A 23,634-nucleotide genomic window follows, 5' to 3' on the forward strand; every position below is an offset into this window, starting at 1 on the left:
TAATAATTTAGGCTCTCAAGTTGTCTCCTTTTTTATACTTCATTTTCCCTGAGCAATAAGAAAGCACACATTTGATTTTCTCACAAACTAAGAAAATTCTCTGTCTTAAAGATTACATTTGCATTGCATGGGAAAGAATCCACATTTTTCACAGCAAGATCATTACTGATTGCACTGAAACAATCAGAAACTGCCATACACTTCACATCCCACTGGTGAGGCCACACCTTGAGTACTGTGTCCAGTTCTGGGCCCCTCAGTTTAGGAAGGAGATTGAGGTCCCGGAGCAGGTCCAAAGGAGGGCAACTAAGCTGGTGAAGGGACTTGAGCACAGATCCTATGAGGAGAGGCTGAGGGAGCTGGTGCTGTTCAGCCTGGAGAAGAGAAGGCTCAGGGGAGACCTCATTGCTCTCTACAACTCCCTGAAAGGAGGGTGTAGCCAGGGGGGGGTTGGTCTCTTTTGCCAGACGACTTTCAACAAGACAAGAGGGCATGGTCTTAAGTTGTGTCAGGGGAGGTTTAGGTTGGACATTAGAAAGAATTTCTTTATGGAGAGGGTGATCAGACATTGGAATGGGCTGCCCAGGGAAGTAGTGGATTCTCCGTCCCTGGAGATATTTAAAAAGAGACTGGATGTGGCACTCAGTGCCATGGTCTGGTAACTGCAGCGGTAGTGGATCAAGGGTTGGACTTGATGATCTCTGAGGTCCCTTCCAATCCAGCCGATTCTATGATTCTATGAAAACATACCTATTAATTCATGACTGCAGCCTCATTCAACTGTCCAGAAAGAGACAGCTGACTGAAAAAGCACTCTGCATGACAATTTAAGAAACCCACAGTCCTAATAGGAGCAAGAGGTCACAGGCTTGTGCTGTGTGTTTTAAGAACCAGATCTAAACAAAATGCTGCACACTGAGCTCAGTACCACAGCCCTTGCTTGACCAGGCTGACAGATCTCCTCCTGCACTGCTGCACATCCCACATTGGGTTCTGTCCATTCATACCTGCTCACCCCTGCCCTCAGCAATCAATTCTGGAAAAAATCAGAGATAGTAAAGGAGAGGAAATCCTGCAGATTTTAATATAGGAGGTGCCTTGACCTGAAAAATCAACAAAATGATCCCTAAACTTGAATTGCTGTGACGTTTGTGCTTGTACTTTTTCTTGGGACATTCTAAAAGGACTGGAACTCTAAGCAGTCAACAGCCACATACAGACTTTTATGTCACCCTTCTATGAGCCATGCCACATTTTTTCCCCCAAGATGCAAGCATCCAGAAATAGATGTAGGAATCCAAAAATACCAAATGAGTTTTGTGGGATTTGTTTTCTTTACTTAAAAAGGCAGATAGGATGAGAGACAAAGATATCATAGACTACACCCCATTTAATTAAATTTAGAATTGTCTGGAGAAAGGAATAGGATGATCTTAATAAATTTAGCATATGAAACAGATTCTGGAGTTTTACAAAACACCAAAATAAAACCACAGAAATACAGAACTGCCTCAAAGCCAGAGCAGAGGGTGCGTGTTTATGTAGACACCATCACTGCACACAATAGACATTGATATCAATTAATTACACATAATATAGTTTTTCCTTTTTATTTGATCAACAGTGAACAAGACATTTGATTAGCTTATAGATGTTTTTGCCCTGTGCTTGGTCTGAAACAGTTTGCTTTTCCTTTATTAAGAAAACATGCCACACTTGAATATATCTCACTAAAATGTGTTTTCATATAGACTCCAGAAATTTAATGTTTTTCTTGAATAATCTGTTTTTCACTGACTATAGAGACGAAGAAAAAGTGAAAAAGATTCAGAAAATCCTAAAAATAACTGTGAAAATTGTAACTTAAGTAATGAAATCTCTCCAGCCAAGTATTTTCTTTACAAAACAGAAATAAGCATCATGCCATATTTACTGTGTTGGGTTTTTTTACTAATGCTCAAATAAAAAATACAAAGCTTCCTACATCTACTTTGTGAAGAAAGTCCCAGAGAGAAAGATTCTCTCCCATCTTGAGATCATGAAGTATTTCTGTTCTCCAAGACATTATACTTTGACTTCACAATAGTTCTTACTAAACAGATTATTTTAACTTCTGTAACACTGGCAAAATAACAGTGAACTTCCGTTCACTGGACGTATGTTAGAAAACTGATTGATAATACCCCATGTCACCAGTTAAGCTGATGTTATTTTTAGCTGAGAAAACATTTTTCTCCAAAATCTGGATCATGCAATTGTTCAAGAATTTGGAAAGTGTATAATATCAGAGGTATCACTGAAAATTTGATTTAATTAAACATTGTTATTTAATTAATCTTGATTTGAAACTTTGACATAAAAGTGTAAAAATTCTAACAAGCTATCAGTAGAGTGAAACAGTAATCAAAATTCTTAGAAAATGATGCCTGCATATACAAAAACAACCACTGATCAGTTTCCAAGCAAAAAGCAAGTTGCTGAAAGTAAAGCCTATTATATACTTTCTTTTACAACTTGAACATATGTGAGAAAAAATGTAAAGAATTTTTTTCATGCCAATGTCTTCAAGTAGTATTAAGCACTGCACATTTCACTTTCCTGTTTCTTGTGTAGTGAGCAGAAGTAGCCTGCCTTAAAAATAGAAACATTTAATCCAAGTAGAAAACAGGTGCTTCATGTTCTTCAAACAAAGTGCTCAGTCTGAATAAAGGAAAAAAGTTTAATTGCTTTATGCAGCTAAGCCTGTGCATTTAAGAATATTTCTAGATAGAAGCTGTGAAAATTATCTCTGAAATGTTTGCATGAAACCGAGGTGACCCAAACAAAAAGCCCTATTTCTCTGCAGGCATCGTTTTTCTTTAAAAAACAGGCCTTCCATCTAATGACTTGCTAAAGGGAATTATGATGTTGATCAAATTCCATACACAATTTGCTGAAGAATTAATTCCTCTGAGCTGTCAAAACACAAACTTTGGGCAGTTCAGACCTTAAAACAAACAAACAAGATATTCCCAAACACTTTCAGGTTCACAAGGTGAGATCTGGTTTGCATCAGAGCTGGCACAAAACCCTTTTGCAGCAGACGATTCTCTTACACAGTTAACAGGCAGCCTAAAAAAAAACAAAAAACAAAAACACAACATCCCCAAAGATACTCATTATGGAGATAACACCGCAAATTTTTAAGTCCTTGCAGATTTTTTATTTTGATTTAGTATCAAATATTTCTCCTGTATTTTGTGTACAACTGAGAATGGCAGATAGGGGCTCTCCACTCACCCTGCATTGCCCCCACACACTAACAGCCCTTGCCCATCCTCTTCCTCTCCTATTCTCAGAAAAGGAGGGGCAGGGAAGATGAAGGCCCACAGTATGGACCCTACAAATAAAACCTATGTGCACACACAGCCCAGACCCACACACTGCCTTCCTGCCACGCAGCTTGCCTTGTTCAGCTGGTGTTAGTGTGACCCTACAAGTTGCGCAATTACCACCTCGCTGGGGTGTTGGGCTAAGTCACTTTTCTCAGCTCAGCTCTAGTCCCATGACTCAAAAGGTTGATACAACAACAGAAAAACATCACCTGTAATGAGTTATAAATTGTTTTCAGCAGAGAATATGTGATTCTAGATCCTAGCTACAAAGTACTACACTGAGCAAATTATATAAGCCCAAGAACTTCAAAATGCTTCTACTGTAGCAGCTCCTCTTCTGCCCTGCATTGGTCTGTTTGTGTCTGTAAAAAGTATTTTTTACGATCAGATCTAGACAATCACTGCTAATGACCCACTGAAGCATCAATACTAATCTGGAATTTATGCAATCATTTTTCAGTCAAGACTGATTAAAGAGATTTGGCAATACTGCAAACATAATTCAGCATCTCTGATGCTGTTTAGAAAACTGTGATCACAGCTTCATATGTATTAAGACTGGGTAGCCATCTGCAAAATTTCATGCTGATGCATCCAAAGAACATATATTCAGCCAGCCATTTGAGCTGTGGGTGAAAAGATGTGTGGAGTAAGAAAAAGATCCAACAGAATATGCTTAAGCAAATACCCTGTTCTAGAGAGATTAAAACTCTAGCATTAAAAATAGACACTGCAATGCTAGCTCAGGTGTGTTGCATGCACTATTTACAAAATCAAAATATTTTTATATTACCAACAAACTAAAAGCCAAGACTTCTATAAAAATATATATAACTAATTTTTATACATCACATCTTGAAAGAATAATTTTAAAATGTTATCAAAGTGCACCAAAGTTTCTCCCCACATTTCCTCTTTCCTTTCAACTTTGCCCTAAATCAGTACTCCAAAGACAGAAACAAAACCACATTGCTTCAAGCATTCTTTTGGCACCAAGAAATGGAAGTGGGGTATGAAGTTAATTAAGAGTGTAATATTAAAAACTGTTCAATCAGCAAAGTGAAGGTGCAGACAGCAGCAGATTTCCTGTGACTCCTTATTCGAGAGCTTGTCTCCACTGTAATCTGCAAGCCAACATTTAGTGTTGTGAATATGGAAATTCATTTAAAGACTGGAGATCAAACTGCTGCCAACAACAGCTTTCAGGTTCAAGCAGATGGCTGAGAGGAACTCCAGCTCCAACAGGTAGGGACCACTGGTGCTATAAGGGACTATGCCCTTGGTTGGAGAGTTTTCACACAACAAATCCTTTTCAGAGGAAAAGTAGGCCAGTAACAGTGCAAACAAATGACAGCATCACATTTCCAAAGCCTTCCAATGTGTTGCATGTCCCTCTCATCATCCCCTGTCTTCCCTCCCTCATTTTCCTGTAATGAAAATCAGCTTCATGCCCCTCCTGTTCTTCAGAGAGGAGACAACTCTCTTACTACTTACAAACTTTGCTCATCATGGGTTTCTTTTCAATGACTTCCACACTGGCTATTTCTGACAGGAACATTTCTCTTCTTGAGTCTAAACTCAGCCCTCATTTCCATCACTGCTAGCATGGGATACTGAATGTTGCAGAGCAGTTAAGCATCTCATAAATACAATGTCATACACACAAATCAGTACCAAACTATTACTATCAAATATGGGACAGAAGAGGAGGTCTCGGGGAAAGGACCTTTTATAGCATCTGAAGCACACTGAGCCAGAATATCAGGTCTGAACAGCACACGGCAGAGTTTCTTAGTGTAAAATCAGAGAACAGTGTACCTGACAGGCAATATGGAAAATGGCTTTAGCTGGGCTGCCACAAGAAGGGAGGGTTATTAACCATCCTGGTATTTTGGTTAATATGAGCATATATACAAATATGTGCTATATACAAATACAGGATATTTGGTGCAGTTGCCTTTTCTCACATGAATCTTCAGTAAATGGTATTTGAGAATATTCAAATGAATGCTCAAAACCATGTTAAAAAAGCAACAACAAAACTATCCAACCATAAAAAGGAAACACATAGCTTTATCTTCCTTATCAACCATCAGCTACCTCCCCATTCCCTTACTCGCAGTGCCTGCTCTCAGCCCTGTGCAACATGTCATTTAAGGGAAGATCAGGTCCACATCCAGGTTAATTCCAACCACACGTACCACAACAGGAAAGCACAAATATATCCTGCATCATTATATCACCTCATTCCTGTCTGCAAACAATAACCTTGGACAAATGCATGACTCTACTACACCGTACTCTCCACTAAAAAAAGCAAACACAAACAAAATCTTTTCCCTGTAGTCACCCACCTGCACAATGCATTTAAACACCATTAACCAAATCCTTCCTCAACACCCACTCACCTCACCTTGTAAAGGGGTGCAACAGCTGTTCCAAAGTAAACTGGGAGGTGACCGGATGGGGAAGAGTCTGACTTCCATTTGACTGGCAGGGAAGGCTTATTCTTGAGGAAGAATGGAAAACAGCTCTTGAGAGGCAGAGGCTCTTCCTCTGACCAGAGCCAACTCTCATGCTGCCTAGTCTGCAGCAGGGTAAAACGTGTTTCTTACTCATGGGACGTTACCTGTAGTGAAATGAGGCAACCAGGTGCCACTAATTGCCAGGTAGTGGGCGTGAGCTTGTGTTAAGCCCACCTGAGCCTTATTAAGGCAGGCCCTAACTGCACATGAGCAGGATTAGGGGGCCAATAAAAGGTGAGGCCTGAGTCACAGGCTCAGCTCAGTCCTGAGCTAGCCAGCAGAGGGATCAGTTGCTCTCTGCAACTGCACCCATCCAGGCTAGTCAACCCTGAGGGCTATAGGCTCAGAGCACTATTCGTGAGTCTCTGCTGGAACACCTGGTTGGACCTTGAAGTGCTGTGCCCTAAAGGATGTTCATCTTGATACATTTGAGGCTTAACACAAGCTCATGACCACTCCCTGGCAATTAGTGGCACCTGGTTGCCTCATTTCACTACAGTTACCCTCTCGTATTCCTTCAGCAGGAAACAATAAAACCCTTTATATACAACACACCATCATACTCAGAGCACCTGACAGAATCTGACAGCACCTGACTACAAACCAACGTTTTAGTGTTGTATCAACGTTCCAGCCTGAGGACACAACAGGCACAAGAGTCACATCTTCAAAAAAATTTCCTACCCAAGTGGCTAGTCAGAAGAAAAAGCTGTTATTTTGGGTCAAGAGAGAAGAAATTGGTGTACATCTTGCAGCCGATGGAAACAGTAAAGATGAGATCATGACTACAGCTACCAATGATAGGACAGTAAGAAACTGCCTTGGTGTCAATGGCTTGCTAAATATATTGATAGTCAATTGCACAACAGTGGTTTTATTTTTCAGTAATCTTTTTTCCTTTTGAGAAATTAGCTATTTTGCATATTTCTTTCTATCCACAGGGTAACAATTAGAGATGGGCTTATATTAGTAATTATCATCGCTAAAATCAAAGCATCTGAGACAGAGTATTTTAGGATAACCATGCAACGTGACATTATTTCTATAAGCATTGACTATAAGTTTCATTTGGACACCTGTAGTAGTCAAAGTGGGAGGTTCATGTTTCACTTTTTGGTTTTATTTTTCTCTGTTTTGCTTTATGAGGCTAATTCTGAAAGTACTGCAAATTCTTATCACTTAAAAATTCTACACAGCCTCTACACTGGACCTCCTAACTCAAGCGTGTGCTTTGGAGGTACTCCTTTCAAGCATTAGCTCAGTATTCTAAAAATTTATGTGCAGAAGGCTGCTTCTTTCATTTTCTTTCTGAGAAATGCAAATCTCCCAATTTTTAGACTTATAAGTGCTTTCACTTTCTGACCACCAATTCTGTTAAATCTGTAATAACAAAGTTCCCTCAGAGTTCATAGTTCCCCTTGTTCTTTTTTCTTGTTTTTTTTTCTTTTCTTTTTTTTTTAACAACTCTTGTTTCTTGTAGTTCTCTAAATTATACTTTCATGATCTTCCATCACAATTCTAGAGAGTCTTTCATTATCACCTCCCCAGTAACTACATTATTAAAATAATAATAGATAAATTATAGGGTTGGACTCGATGATCTCTGAGGTCCCTTCCAACCCAGCCAATTCTATGATTCTATGATTCTATATTTTCCCTATCTTCATAAATCATTATCATGGTCTTTTAAAGTGTGTTTGCCTAGAACTCATAGATATGGCTTTTCCTAATCCTGTTTAACTTTCACAGGCAGCCCATACCTCTCACCTTGCACTCTCTAAGTACCCTACATTGGCTTCAGTTTCAAACAGTCTCAGTTCTAGTCTAATCCTAATCTGCAAACATCACTGCAGCAATAAGGAAAAAGAAGCCATAAAAAAATTCCCCATTCTTTCTACTTAGGGAGCTAACACATATATTTTCTTTTTTATTCCCCAAGCTCTCCACACATTTTAGGTGAACTGAACCTCCCTTGAGACATATGTCATACATACAGATACTGATGATGGCATCATCCTGTGCATAAATTTGCACCACAAATCCCTATAACAATGGATGATACACAATTACATAAATCCAAATGTATTTAGAATCACAGAATACCAGGGTTTGGGAGGGACCTCTTCTAAATAGTATTGATTCCAATCCCCTTGCCAAAGAAGGACTAAAACTAGAGCAAGTCACTCAGAAATGCATCCAGACGGGTCTTGAAAGTCTCCAGAAAAGGAGACTCCATAACCTCTGTGGGGAGCCTGTTCGAGGGCTCTGTAACCCTTACAGTAAAGAAATGCTTCCTTGTGTTGAGGTAGAACTTCCCGTGCTTTATCTTGAATCCATTGCCCCTCGTCCTATCACAGGGCACAAGTGAGAAGCCCATATAAAAGCGAGTTTTGCCCATCCTCATAATCACTGTGAAAAGCCTAAGAGAAACACAGAGATTTTGTAGAACTCAGGCTTGTCCTGAAAGTCTTAGGTCATTGAAGCAAGTATTACACAGGAAAGACAAAACCTTTCACCTTATCAGTATCAGAATAGAGTTTGCAAAGATGCCTTACAAGTCAACTCGTAAAGAGGGAAGGACACACACTACTTCTTCAGCATCATTCACAGGCACAAAAACTCTAAGGACATGAGGATTCTCAGAAACAGTGGAATATGAGGTGACCACATAGCATACCATTTTAATCAATATTATTGAAAGGGAACCATTGAGATAGGGAGGTACCCAAAAACTTCCAAAACATGAAGACAAATATGAGGTCTATGGGAAAGATTCCTTCAACAACCCTCATAATGTTGAAGGCTTCCTGTGATTTCCAAATGCCCAAGCTTGATAATACTACTGCCACATACAGTCCATGATACTTGCTTTTAGCTGCTGCATATAAAAGTTAGGCTTCATGATCTCCTTTGCTCAAGAGAGAATTACTCATGACCGGTTTTTTACTTCAGCCTTGACCCTCATGGCTTCTCCTAAAAGAACCTTTCACTGGATACTCACAACTAGTTTCAGAGAACTGTTTTCCTTCCCCTTGTATCATTCTCATGTGTAAAACTCTCCAGGTGCGTGCCCCAAATGCAAATTTCCAGAGTAAGAAGTAGGAAATAGGAAGGAGGGAAAGGTGCACTTACAGCAAAAGAAATTTCTGCCCTCAGACTCAAAGCTCTCAAGGGGATCCTTGCCAAAGAACTGCTGCACCACTGTGTCTGTCTCCAACTCCTAGCTGTCAGATGTGGTATGGAAGGGAAAATAGGTTCGAGTGATAACTCCTAGGATTAACTATCCTGCTCACAGACACATCAGTGAAGAGGACTATGCTGCTTGCCTTCTTTCTTTACAGAACAGCAGATAGCCCAGGAGCAAACACATTCTGGGGATTCTAACACTTCAGAGCTAGACAGGAGATGTTCAAAGCAAGCTTGGAGTGCTACAGCAAGATGGTAGTACACCACCACTCTGATGTTACCCTGAATTAACTCTGAGGTAAGGGAAAATATGCTTTTATCCTTTCAGAGCTACAGAAGGGAAACAACAAAAAGGCAACATAAGAGAACCATAGATATAAAGAATTTATATTCCTATGCAAGGTCTTCAGCCCCTGAAACATCTATGTGAGACAGGCCATTTACAGAACAAAACACTAGAATTTTTCACTGCTCTTACTGAGAAGGGGTATCTCACTAGAAAAACACTGATCCTCACAACTTGTTCCCTACTAATTGTCTATGTACCTGCTTTCTGCTAGGGCTGGAAAACAGTGTTCTTAGAGCAGCTCTCAGTCTCCCTGTGCTTAGCTACTTCTATACAGCAGAGAAGAAGCCTCCCCAACTCCAATAGCGTCTCTTATTCCAGAGAAGTATAATCCAGTTGAAATGTCACAAATATTGTACACTTACTGAAAAGCAACACAGTACACTATTAAAGGGCCAAAAGTGACCCTGTGATGACTTCTAATGCCTTTAGTTACATCTCATCACTCCACTTTTAGCAGCATTCTCTTTTTTACCTAGAGACTATAATACAACTGCTTGTTTCACATCCAAGCCTGCAGGGTTGTGGAGTTCCCAGTTTCTGACAGCATCTGGACACTTATGACTCTTGTAACTGGGCTACTTATGCTATATAACAGAACTGCTAGATATTCTATGCAGGCATGTTCATTCAATCTATTATTTTGACGTTTAATCTGATATGTTCTCAAAATTTAATGGAGCACACACATCCAAAATTGTCAATGCAGATTCACTCACTATAGGAGCTTTCACATAGATTTCTCAGCTGACAAAATCTTGCTGTTCTCTCTTTTTGTAGAGGATATAACCTTCTGGTCATAGACTGCTTCTGGTCAAGACTGCTTGCTCCCAGCTGAAAAGCCTCTTGGGAGCACAGAACTGTAAGCTACCATTAATATATTAAGCACAGAACATTTCAGACACTATGACGCAGAAATTACAAAGATAGAAAGCTGCATGAGAGCCTGATGTAGAATTTAAAAGGTTTGTTCCACATCCACCTTTAGCTCAAGTAAAGCAGTAAGCCTACACCTCATATTGGAAGCCTGCATCTGAGGCACTGCTACTATAGTCATTAGTACCTCTAGCAGAAATACAGTTCTTCCTGATAATTCTTGGAAAGGCTAATTTTACTAAAATATAGATTAGGTGAAACTAACAAGGAAAATATTTATTTTTAGGTAATCTGTCCAGGCCAGAAGAAACACACTGTACATATGAAACACACCAGAACATATGTAGTCATCTCCAATCTTGCAAAATTGGTAAAATGAAGTCTTTTTCTTACTTGACGAAAAAAACCCAGAAACTTAAGTAATGCAGACCACTTAGATGACAGCAGCCATACCTTTTGAGTTGGTGCTCAATAAATGCTTCCTCATAGTTGTTTGGGGAGAGAAATAGTTTTGGCATACACCAAAGCAAAGATGCACTTCAACATTTCCACTTATCAAAAAGGGAATAGTAGAGAAATTTCTGTTAACACTGAAAGCAGTTCCTTGCTACACAAGATTTCCCCCATTTTCTGACAAGTCACTTACATGCTATCTCTAGTCCTGTGTTTTAAAAACTTTCTACTTGACACTGCATGCCAAACATCCTGCTGTTGTGTCACTGCACAATAGGTGAGATATATAGGTTCACATAAAGAGAACAAATAGTTGGTAAAATGCATTCTAATCCTTAAGCATAAAAAGAGCAATCAGAAGTTGACACCAGTAGCATCCCTATGCATAAGTATGGCTGCTCAGCATTGCTTCTCAAAAGACTGCAGTTTTCAATTGCTTACATTTTCCCAAAGTGTATGCCCAGAAATTTTTCATGCTGAATGTTTTCCTCATACTGATTTTTAAAGAATAATCATTAGTTTCAGCTAAAACACTTCAGCTGCTGCCAAGAACAAGGGCTAAAAAAATGTTTTGCATAAATTTAGTAAAAAAACTGGCAATGTTTCCTTTCTATCCTATTGCTTTTAAAAGTCTCAGTACAACCAGACCCAGCAAAGATTCAGTAACAACTAAAGTCTCCAAAGACACAAAAAACCTGACCACTCTTGATTTCCACAGGTGACTTAATGCAGTATGCACTGCATTATGGTCTCACTGCTCCAAGTCCAAGGAGTTTGGAAATCACTTCCTTTTAATAATCATTCAACATCATGAACTGGGCCAACAAGACCTCTAGGACCTGCCTTCAGAAGTAGCAAAAGAAATATCAAATTCCAAAGCACAAGGAAAATTATCCAAACTGAAAGCACTGGAGAAGAAGCAACAGATTTGAAGAGCAATATTGACAAAGCTGGCTTACAAAAATCCAGATGTCAGAAAACTAGGACTGAGGTCTAGGGATAGAAATATGGTCAGAAACTATTTGGCTGGGAGGAATCTTTGCAATCAATTGACTGGGAGCAGAGAGGTATGGGCAGACCAAAGAGACTGGACCAGTAGCATAAGGAGGAAGACCAAGGGGAACAGAGTAAGCTGGTAAAAGGAGGCAGGGAGACCCAGCTGCTGGGAATGGGAGAGCTACTGGACCAAGACTTCAAAGAAAGAACAAAGTATCAACTACATTGGGGTGTCCAATTCAAGATATCCATGATTCAACTTTTTTTTTTTTTTTTTTTTTTTTTGAAAACCTTTTACATAATATATGCAGAAATACCTGGGAGAATTTAGCAGTTCTGTAAAACTGACACTAGTCCTTAAATCAGGCATCCAAAACCTGAGAAATATTGTACAGATCAACAGCAAAAGGACAATTTTAAAGCCTTGCCTTGTACTGCAAAGGAACTGTGGAGAGTGGCAGGGTTGTGTCACAGGCCTTTGGAAGGATGCAGCTCTCATTTAGAAAACAACATTGTCCTTCTCTTCCTTCAGGCCCTTCTCTGTTCACTACAAAGTTTCCAATTTCTGCAACAAATAAAGCTGTTACACTCACCAAGGTCCTTTACTGTGCAGTTCCACCCCAGATTAGGCTCCTCCAGTGCATTAAGAACAACACAGAAGAATAGATCATCTAACTAAAGATTTAGCATCATTGGAAAACATGATGCCACCCTGTGGTTACATAGATTACTCTTTTAAGCCAGATAGTTTGTAAGCAGTGAAGATCATTTGAGGTTTAAAATGTTGTCTTAGTACCTGTAACTGTCTTGCTTGACTACCACTCATGGAACCAACTGTGTCAAACCCTTCCCCTCATCACAGAAATGACAGATTGTCCACCCACACTTTGAGAGCAGAAGTTGTGATCACTAGAAAACCTCAAGGACTGCGTTCATCCATGTGTGTTTAAGTATGAAACTGGGCAGCAAAGCAAGTTCACAAGTCCACAGGGAGTTAAGTGTCTCCCAACACTACCTCCCAGCTTCCAGCTGTGACACCAACATTTAAACATGGGTAGATGTACATGACTTTCCTAGCGGTGTTATTATCAATTGGTCTTGCATTACATGATTCTAGTTGTTGCTGTATCTGTTTGTGTGATACTGTACAATTTCAAACTTTAAAAAGTGGCCCATAAAAGCTTGAACAGATAAGATACTCACAATATAATTCTCTTGTGCAGGTAATGTCCATACTCACAAGTCACTTGAGAAATGCCCTACAGACTTCTACATAAGTAGCATCTTCCACAAGCCAATAGACAAGCACTTTTTTTTTTTTTTTTTTTAAACAAATGCTCAATATATTCTGATATTCACAGAACTGCTATCAGAATTAACAATGTGCTAATACTTATCACTTTGTGGTAAAAACATAACAGAAAAATAGCACACAGAGCTTGGCAGGTAGCTCTGGTGACTGAAGATTATACCACACTGCTGTTCAAGTTTGCAGCCTCCCAAGCAAAGTCAATGGACCATCAAGCAACCTCTTCAGAAATGTCAAACCCATAGTTTAAATTAAGCTGCTGAACTCTACACTGAGGTTGCTGAAGCGCAGGCACACATTTCATTCTACCCACCCTGCTGTGGGAGGCAGTAATTTCCAGTCTACTGAATGGAAAAAGTAGCTACAGGATCAAAAGAATTGCTCATGGCAAGACAAAATGCAGCAAGATTCACAGAGAAATCCAGGTGGGTAAGGAAAAAAATAAAGAGGAAAAAAAAAGAAAGAAAGAAAAAAAATCTTTGAAAGGTTTATTAATAGCTACTCTGAGCAACACTGAAAAAAACCCCTACTACTTGTTTTTCAAATGAGTGCTATGAACTGCCTAGCAAACTATGAAGAATTATTTCCTTAAAACATCACAGAGAAACATAGAAAAAGAGTTGGAAAAAGAAGAGTAGGCTTCAAGCAGGCAAGTATTTTTAAGATACCTTATACAAAACAATTTAATTTTGAAGCCTTATTATAATTTGCAAAAACTAGACAATTCCTGAAAAATTCTTCTAAAGCCTGAATCCAAGCTTCAGACTGACAAGGGTTAAGGCTTAAAGTAAGCTCAAAGCAGAATTACAGAAAGATCCTATGCCTAACCCTAGCAGTAAGCACTGCACCTTCCCCATACAAAATGGATTTAATGACAGGGAATAACTGGAAGAACAAATTTTCAGCAAATCTAGTGGTCTTTCTGCCTCCAATGTTAGCCATAATTTCTTCCTTAGGGACCTGCGCTACTCATCACAAGGAGAAATTCCAGGCTTCCAAATTCTTTATAAGAAAAATTAACTTTGCTTGCACATGCTTCTGTAGCCGGAATGAAGTTACAAAAAGCTCAGTGATACCTCCAGGTAAAGCAGCCAGTCAAGCAAGAAGTTTATCTGCCCTTCTTAACCTTGTAGAAAGGAAGGAACTGAGCATGTGCAGAGGCATTCACAGACACCGCTTTTATTTGTATAATTCTCTACAGTGGAATTCTCAGCAGGTTTGGGATGCATCTGCCAGGGCAGCCTAGCTCTAAAGCCTGGTCCCTACTTTTGCATTGTCCCCAAGCACACCCCAACTGGAGCTACAGATTGAGAGCCCCCCAGTTTTTTTTCTTGCAGAAGCAACCTTAAAATGTTCCACTGGCAAATGCTATAAAACATAGATTAGAAGCACACTGGATGCATTTTTCTGTCACTAGCTCCCCTCTTTCTCACACGGGCCATCTACTCCCTCATCCTCCCCACTCTTTTCCCTTCACTTTCCTTCTCTGTATCCAGATACAGAGACTTTACTCCCGTGCTACTCTCTTTCATCTCACTCAGTTATCTCCTCCACAAAATCTGTTCTGTCTGCAAGAAACTGGAGGAACAGAGCTGCATTTAGAGTGTCCTATCTCACACAACAGGATTCTCTGTTAGCATGGCAGAGCAATAGACCACAAACAAGATGCCAGCCTGAGTGAGAAATACAAGAACATCAAAGGGCTTACACTCTTATGGGTGGGTCAGGTGTACACGTAACCTCTAAAAAATGTCTTCTTCAATATACCTTGCTGACTTCATACAAGGTCTTAGTGTTACCTCACTGCTGTACGTGATGAGTACTTTTAGAAAACACAGAAGCACATTCACAAACTTTGGCTACAGAGAAATCCTCGGCACTGAAGATCAAGATCTCAACTTGCCAGGAGATTAAGGGGAAAACTATGTTACTCTCTTGCATTTCATCAAGATGGTTTTAGCTAAGTTAGGACATACCTTGGTACTTAAATTTTCCTCTTAACTATTTGTTGTGTGTTGGGTAAAAATACCATAAATTTAAAAAATCACACTCAGTGGAATTATAAACAGCCAGAGAGCCTTTTCGATGAATGAATACACTGTTATAGCTTGGCAAATGTTGTTCTCAAGAAGTGCTAACATTTCTGAAAGCTGGCACCTCCATTACCTCTGTGACAGACAGAAAAGAGGCTGGCCCAATGGGCTGAAAGAAGAAGCACCACAATGTCCACCTGCACTGGCTGATGCAATGTCATTATTAATTCCAGATTCTAAAACAGGGAAAATACAGCAGTAACTGCCTGGCGAGTTTGCCCTCCATTATCTTGTGCACACCTCGCTTACTGCATGCCATAGAAACCACAAAAGCTGGGTATGACCCTACCACTCCCTGTGCAGACAAGGCACAAAGACTCTCCTTGCAACCACATCCTTCATTTATAAATGCCCCTGGTATTTTTCTTACTTTACCTGGTCCACACTTCATTCTCAGCCTGCTCTGCTTTGGTTGTTCTTCGGTTTTGCCTCACACGCTGCCCATTTGTGGTGACACTTGCCTACAGGGAACAGAACATGGAAAGCAAAGGAAGGGGAGCAGTGGCAGCAGGAAGTGGCTGTGAAGCAGGAAAGGGAAAATCCTCCTTCTGTGTGAAAGCCAGAACAATCAACCTCATCTATACTACAGAGTTATCATACCAGATTAAGCAGCAACAGGTGTGATTTAAACACATTGGAGGCTATGCCTATTTGCCAGACTGATGTGGATGAGATGGATACACCCCTTCCTTCTTCCAAGGTCAACATTTTCTAACAACATTTCTGCAAAGGATGTCTGTTTGAGATTTAGGTAGATAGCCCAACAATAGAGAGGAAATTCAGTTTGTCAGAAAAGAAACAGGAAGGGAAGTGACAAGCAGAAGCAAAGCAAATATCAACCAGAGCTCTGAGCTATGCTGCCTGTGGTATTATATCTCCTGTCTCTGTTCAAGAACAACAGGTAGAGGTTTCAAACCTCATCTCCAAGCAAGGTAATTGCTCCCCCCTTTCAGGCAAGAAACAGAAGTTTTTCCAACAAAGTAATCTACAAATGAGGTCTAAGTGGTATTTTTATACTCTAAAGAAGCATCTTGCATACTAGCAATTGGGTAATTAAAATTTACTTTAAACAAAGCAGCCAGCAGAAGTCTGAATTAATTCTTAACAAGGAAACGAGAACCAGAATAAGATCCTTGGTCTTCTTATTTTTCTTCTCAGTTCCAGTACAGAAATAAAGGAATGTATAGGAAACAGAGCAGCCATTTCTCCTAACAATCATTTCAGTTCACAGGGAGAACTTCCTGTATTTACAGCACCTGTGCAATCAGACTGGACTTGAACAGGTCTAAGAGATAGCTGAGGATGTCCAATCTTCAATATATTTGAGACATTAAAACTGAAAATTCTACAAACCTAGGGGCACACCCTTCTGTTTCAGCTGACAGCAAGCAAGACAGAAGTAAATAAGTTTCTGCAGAAGTGTGATCACTGACTTCAGTAATGGAGCCTAACACCCTCTGAAGATCACGTGCCATACTTTCAAAGGGATCTTTTTTTCTTCCTGGGTCTATACAAAATACCAGCCACTATAAAATAAGTTAAAATTAGCTCATTAAATATAAATTAAATCACAGGCAAAGTTGTCATTTATCAAGAAGTCATACAGCCTAGATACAGACACTTGAAAACAGCACTGAAATTATGATTTGCCAACAAATCATAATCAAATTGGTACTGCCAATCATACAGTACCAAATCATTGGTACTGCCAGCAGGGAGCAGTGAGTAAAAGAGGTCACATCCATCTCAAAGTCTGGAAAATGCCAGAACTTCTAAATTTAAAAATACCGATTTCAAGTTCTTGCCAAAAATACATGTGTTCCCCACCATTTGCTCCCTGCTAACATTTGCCTAGACATTCAGAAAGAACTGTGAAAAAATTGGCAAGATATTACATTCCTTCTGAAGGCCGTCTGAGCTCCTAGAAGAAAGGCAGCCCATTGAATTAATCTGTTCAGAAGCAGGGAAAACCTTATTAAGTTTTAAAATCAAGAGCTTTTGAAAAAAAGCATTAATAAACAGCTGTTCCTCAAGTGGAAGTGGAAGCAAATACCCTTGTTTCCAGGACAACAGGGTTCTGCGAGCTCATCTCCCTCACTTTAGAGTTTAGAGACATGCAAACACACAAGAGCCTCAGCTTCTGCTGCTTAAAAAGTAACCCAGCAAGAGCTTGCCAGCTAGTTCTCTACTCCCAGTGTAGACCACCACACCACTACAGATTTCTGCAGTAAGGATGATACCGGCCTGCAGATGGAGAGCTACTGGCTGCAGAGTGCTTGACTGCACAGGCAAAAGCCCCTCTACCATCTATGTAGCACACACAGGACACTCTGAGCTTTGAGCAGCATATATTGACTTTGCTTACTGTGTAGGGGGAAAATCTTTGCTACTGGGACAGAGCTATAACTTCATTCTTACACTGCTCCATCAAAGCCATGTGAAACAGATGATGGTGCATCATTACTGCAAAGACAGCACAAAGGCATTTCTACTATAGTTCACAGACACACTCTTCGCTTTATAAAGAGGCAAAAATCCGAAATATGCACCAAATGAAATATACAATCTGCTTCCTTTTAAGGTTTCTCTTCATGGGAAGGAAATCATAAAAGCTGGTCTGGAATAAATTAAGAGAGGTTAATAACCATCCCATCGGGTTCTTAAACATCCGACCACATTCTACAGTGCATTTTGTTTGCTCTGCTCTTCAATCCCTGTTCTCTAAATGATGCCATTGCTGCAGAAAAAGCGGATGTCACTGGGGAACGTGGTTTCACCACACAGCATGGGAAAGCCCTCACAAACAGACCCTCTGAACCTCACTTTTTCCAAACTCACACTAGCAACCCTGAAGAGACAACCCCACCTCAGGATGGGGCCTTCTGCACACACAGATGTTTCTGTGACTCCTTCAGAGCACCGGAGCCTGCAGGTGTGGAGGGCATAACGCTGAGGTCCCAACCACACCACCTCACCTTGGGGTCACCCTACCACCCCAAACAATGAATGTGGCATTTTCTCAGGGTTTCAGGGCCTGCCAGCTGTTGTACAAACCCACGCTGTGGCACAAAGACATAAAACAATCATCCAGTTAATACGGAAAAAGAGTGGATATCATAAAAATACCTGGAAGCAGGAATGCCCAAGAGCTTTCATGCATCCCCCCTTAGTAACAAATTAAACCAAATATACATTTTTTTTCTTTTTTGGTTGTCAAGCTTGCTTCTCTTCCTGAGCCAGCTGTTTATACACTCTTATTTATACACAGCAGCCCAGCCCAGCCCGCACGGTTTTCGTACGCTCACGGAGACGCTCAGGACGAACCTTCACAAAAGATAAACGCGTAACATCATATTCATTTAACGCCGTCAGACGCAGCAGCACGCTGCAGGTGACAACAACCATGACCGAAAACGCGACGCGGCACGAAGCAAACCCCGGGTGCCAGGGCCTCCCCAAGATGGGGGCTCGGCGGTGCGCGCCCGGCACCGGGGGAGGGTGGCCGGTACCGGAGGGAGAGCGGCCGGTACCGGAGGGAGAGCTGCCGGCAACGAGGCGCTCCTCCCCCCGCCCAACGGCCGCCCTCACTCCTCACAGCTGTCAGCGGCGCCTCCCGCCTCAGCCCTAGCGAGACCCGCCGGCCCCGGCCCTCGCCCCGCAGACGCACCTTCCCCCTTCGGACCCTTCTTCAGAGCCTGACGGGGCAGCTCCCCTTCTACCCTCGGAGCCCGGCAGCCAGCGTCCCTCGCTCACCTCCGCAGCTCCGGCTAGCCGGGTCCCGCCCCGCGGCAGCCGCCGGTCCCGCACCCTCAGCCGCTCCGGCAGCCCGACGAGCGCCGGGGCCCGCCCGCTCGTGACGGCGTAGGGAACGGCGGCCCCGCCCCTCATCTGGGCCAGGCCCCCTGCGGTCGAACGGCGCTGCCCGGCTCCCATGTTCCCCACGGCGGGAGGAGACCGGTGGGGAAGGCGAGGACGGCAAGTAACGGGGATGGAGGCTCGGACAGGACAAGGCCAGGGTTGAAACAAGTCCCCCTTCAGGGAGCCCCCGGCTACCCGAGACCGGCCTTCCGGCCTCCGAGCGTGCCCCCGGCTTCGTCGTGCTTTGTCATCTCCGACTCTAAAGGATCAAAAAACGTAGAAATCTGGATTCTTTCTTGAATCAACATCTGCAGCCAGGAACTCGGGATGTCGAGAAAGAAAATGTCACGGGTTTGAGCAGTATCCACATTGCAGCTATTAAGTTTGGGCCAAATAAATGGTAGTAACAATCCAGATTTGTTTCTCTTACAACGAAAACAGCCAGCAGGTTTCCTCCATTCCTCCTTACTCATTGTGCACACTTGTTGGACATTACTGGCCAAGCTGCTTAGTAGCTGTCTCAACCAGCTACATTTGCTGAAACTGCTGTACAGCTGGAGTCTGGGCTCCATTCCTTAACTGAGGATTAACCATGCTGCTGTCACCGAGGGATTTTACTTGCTCAGTGTTGCCATTTGAAAGAATGTAAGAGAAAGTCAGAGACCACCTCTGGCTCATTCTATTATTTTCACACGGTGCACAAATGCCGAGGGGAAGAGAGGTTACTCACAAACTGCTCTGTGGGAACTTCCCTGAAGGTACATGAGGGGCTGCAGCAGGCAGGAAACTCGCTGAAGTGAGTGGGGAACTGGTGAGACACATACAGACACGCTTGTCCGGATTCCTCCAGCCAGCTCTGCATAACCTGGACAGGACTGCTGCCAAGAACCAGCTGAGTCAGTCCCAACACCACTCCAGTGTCAGAATTTTAATTTGCCTGTTGCAGTCACCCAGTGCTGGAAGCTGCCTGCTCAAGTCCTCAACACAATCTGAATTTAGATGGAGAAGCCAGGAGATGCAGCTTGAATTTTTGATTTTCCTTCCTACCCGTCGGTGAAAATCCATTTTTAGCCATGTGACAAAAGTGCTTCCATTTTCAAAACAATGAGACAGAACTAACAGAAGAGAGCTTATTTTTAATGCCTAGTCAAACATGTGATTTTTAACATTTTATCTTTGGTCATAGTTTAGCACAAAGCTAATGAGCCATGCCATATTTTTAAAGAAAAATGAGACAGAAAATACGAGATCCTCTGCATACCATGCAAGCTTAAAGCAATCCTCTCACAAAACATTTTATAGCCACAGCTGGCTAGAAAGCAACCAGACACCATCACTAGCACCATTCAATTTGAACAGAGTTTAACAGGGTTAAGAAGAAAACATTGTAGTTTACTTGTAGCTGATGACAATTTACTCAACATCAAGCAAAATACGACCTTTTAAAAACAGTGGGCATGGAAAACTCCCCACCGAGGATCCTGGAGGAACAGTGTTTACTTCTCATGTTCACTTAGCATCAGTGAGTCAAAACAGCACCAAACCCACCTAACCAGAAGGGTGCTTATGTTGCACCATCACTGAAGAAGGATGTAAAGAACCACCATGTTATTTATATGTTATAGGCAGAGCAGTCTGAGTTAGCCAGGCCAAAATAAGACACACAACCCCCCCCCCCCCCCCAAACAAAAGAGCAGCGTACAAATGAATGGATAGGGTAGGCAAGTTTTTAATTTGCTTTTTTTTTGGGGGGGGGACACACATTATACATTTGTTTGATTAAGAAAACCTAACTAGGAGACCTCAAAATCTAATGGTCACAGAGGAACTATATTTGAGTAGAAGTACATGGAAAGCTGCCCTGGAATCATTACCAGGTTGAAGACTATTCAACATTTTGCTCGAAGATGTGGAAGCATGTATAAACTCACTGCTGATTATATTTATGGACAACAGAAAAACTGGCACTCTAGTGAACAAAAAAACTGGGTCATCACCAAAGAGTTCTGGAACAGCTGATAAAGCATGCTGTTCAGAATTTATTATGACTTCTTTAGCCAAATCTTGGTTTATGCATCCAGAAAAAGAATACAAAGCTGTGCCTTGAATACTGAGTAAATAGCACACTGGAAAAACTATTGGCTCAGAAAAAGGTTTCAGGGTCATAAAGGGCAAGGAACTGAACACAAGAGCTCAGCTGCAACAAATTGTGACATGCATCTTGAAGCACAATCAGTAGCATACAAATAAAGAAGAGGGCATTTTACCCATATATAGACCACTGAAAAAATCCATAATTCTTAAAAAGATTACAGATTTGTGAGGGGACTAGGGAAGACAATCATAACACAAGATTTTAGGACATCAATCCAGGTATTTAATAAAAATTATTGTGTGGGGTTTTAGTTTTAAATGCATTCCCAGCAAGAAAATAGGAAATAATACTGACCTGTTTTGCAGAGTCATCCCCTGCCCTTTTCCTTTAAGTGGAAGCCAAAGTCAAAACACAAGACACAGAGGTGAAGTTTTAACAGAGGGATTACTAGGTGTTGAAACATACTATCAAATGAAGACAGATTACATTTTATACCTTTTTCAAGAGTCTGTTTCTTCCTGTAGCATAAAAACTTCACAGAAGGTCAGACTCAATGAAAGGTGTTAAACTCTCCTCCTACCTTTACTGCTAATATAAAGCAGGAAGAAAGAACACTGAGCCGATAAAGGGCTTTTTGTGTAGTCTGTCTTTAAATTGAGTGATGCAAAATATTAGACAACTGATACTCAATTTATATTTACCTTTATCTTCCCCAGTATGATACCAATATGATGACCAGTAACAGTTTACTTCCCACCCAGATTTCCAGAAACCATCCTGCCACAGCCATTACAGAGGTAAGAGAGAAGACTGGGATAAGCAATAGCTAACTAGTATTAGACCTCAGTGACCTGGGTAGTGGAAAGCTTTCCAAGCTTCCCATCTCCCCCCCCCTCCAAAAAAAAAAAAAAAAAAAAAAAAAAAAAAAAAAAAAAAAAAAAAAGCAAGCTAAAAGCTTATTCCTGCCATAAATTGAAAGAAAAATTTCATATTCATCATCCTTCATGACAATGTGGGACAATTTAACAGCAACACAGTTTATCATTGCAGCTTCAAAATTACAAGACAACTTCTATATTCAGTATTTTTCCCCAAGCTCCTTTTAAAGTAATAGCAGCAACATGGCAAAAAAAGTTTTAGATATCATGTGCTAAATCATTGAGATTTACTGGCATCATTTCCTCTGCTACTAAAACCTTTAAGAAATTATTCCCTTCTGTTTCACTTCAGCCATTAATATGTAAACTAAGAACATGACACATGAAAACTTTTAGCAGGACAAACAAACCAGAGCTTGACACAAAAAATTTCAAAGTTTATCTATTAAAATATATTATTAATTGAAATATACCACCTGCTACTGACATAATTAAGCAGCTATTAAAATGCTAATCTTGTTGCTTCTTCTCCATTAAATGTTTAAAGGCATTCTTAATCAATCTACTGTAAATTCTGAAAATAAATCAGTCCACTTCAAGAAGTTGCTCTCTGTAGGAGGAAAATTCTGCAAACCTAGAGTCAACAAAGTCATCACAGAGTGTACCACTTACAGAAATATCTGGCTAATAATTTCCTGAAGATATGTGCAGCAAAACTATACCAACAGCTCAGCATGCACATTTGGAAAAGGGAGAAAAGATCTTACGGTTTTGGTTACTACTCTGTTAACTACAGTTTATAGAGGAAATTGAACTCTTATCACTCTTTTCAGCTTCAGACCATGAGATACCTATTTGGAATAAATACACATATTCTACGTGACCAGATATGAAGTGCTAAGGCAGGATGAGTACTTGTGACATTCATCATGTCAACAAAGCTGCTCCAGTTCTGAGTATTTAAGTTTTCCAGCCAAAGGCTTAAACAACAGATACTGCTTACCACCTACATTCTGTGGCTGCATTTTTAGAAGATGATTTGACTGAGTGTGCTTCATATGAGCAGAAGGTGTCAGTCTAGATTCTTCCAGCTTCCACTGAAATAATGTTATTATTTGAAAGTTCACTTTGGCTACTACCAACCTACTACTCCTCAGAAACTTCAAAGTAAAGACAGAACACATAATCAATTTCTTATGCCACCCAGTGAATAATGAAGCTCCCTGAGATAAAAACATACAACTTCTGGAAACACAAAAGCTTTCAAAAGTGATTTTTTTAAGGAATGCTTTGTTTTCCCTTTTAAGAAGCACAACTTAAATAATAAATGCATGCACATTTGTTAAATGCCAACACCTTTCTCTCACTTTTCTATGTGTGTATACATGAGCCTTCATTAAGTAGGTTCTGCTTAAACAACATGCTGATCACTTCATAGTAACTTAAAAGAACAGAGTGATCTAAAGCATCTTCAAGCCAGAGTAAATGACTATGGCCTAGTTTTAATCATAATAGACATATGAGTAGTTCTGCAATATATGTTTACAGCTATGTAAATACAAATGTGTTTGCAGGACTAGGCAATGGAGAAGAACATGTTAATTGAGGAAACTAGATGTAATAATCACACAGACACATCCTAACA

At 40.8% G+C, this 23,634-nt stretch overlaps 1 protein-coding gene across 9 annotated transcripts in view; it reads right to left on the minus strand.

Annotated features, from left to right (window-relative positions):
• Positions 1–19,036, minus strand: part of INPP4A (inositol polyphosphate-4-phosphatase type I A) — a 124,619-nt gene extending 105,583 nt beyond the window's left edge. For 2 of the 9 annotated variants that reach the window (XM_030469515.1, XM_030469524.1), the window contains exon 1: positions 18,912–18,957. The gene's annotated coding sequence lies outside the window, so the exon portion shown is untranslated. Of the gene's footprint in view, positions 1–18,825 lie in introns of all 9 variants that reach the window. The other 7 variants (XM_030469555.1, XM_030469547.1, XM_030469563.1 and 4 more) reach the window with 7 other exon arrangements.
• Positions 19,037–23,634: the final 4,598 nt, after the last annotated feature.

This window comes from Calypte anna, chromosome 1, assembly GCF_003957555.1.
Source record: "Calypte anna isolate BGI_N300 chromosome 1, bCalAnn1_v1.p, whole genome shotgun sequence".
NCBI classification, from domain to species: domain Eukaryota; kingdom Metazoa; phylum Chordata; class Aves; order Apodiformes; family Trochilidae; genus Calypte; species Calypte anna.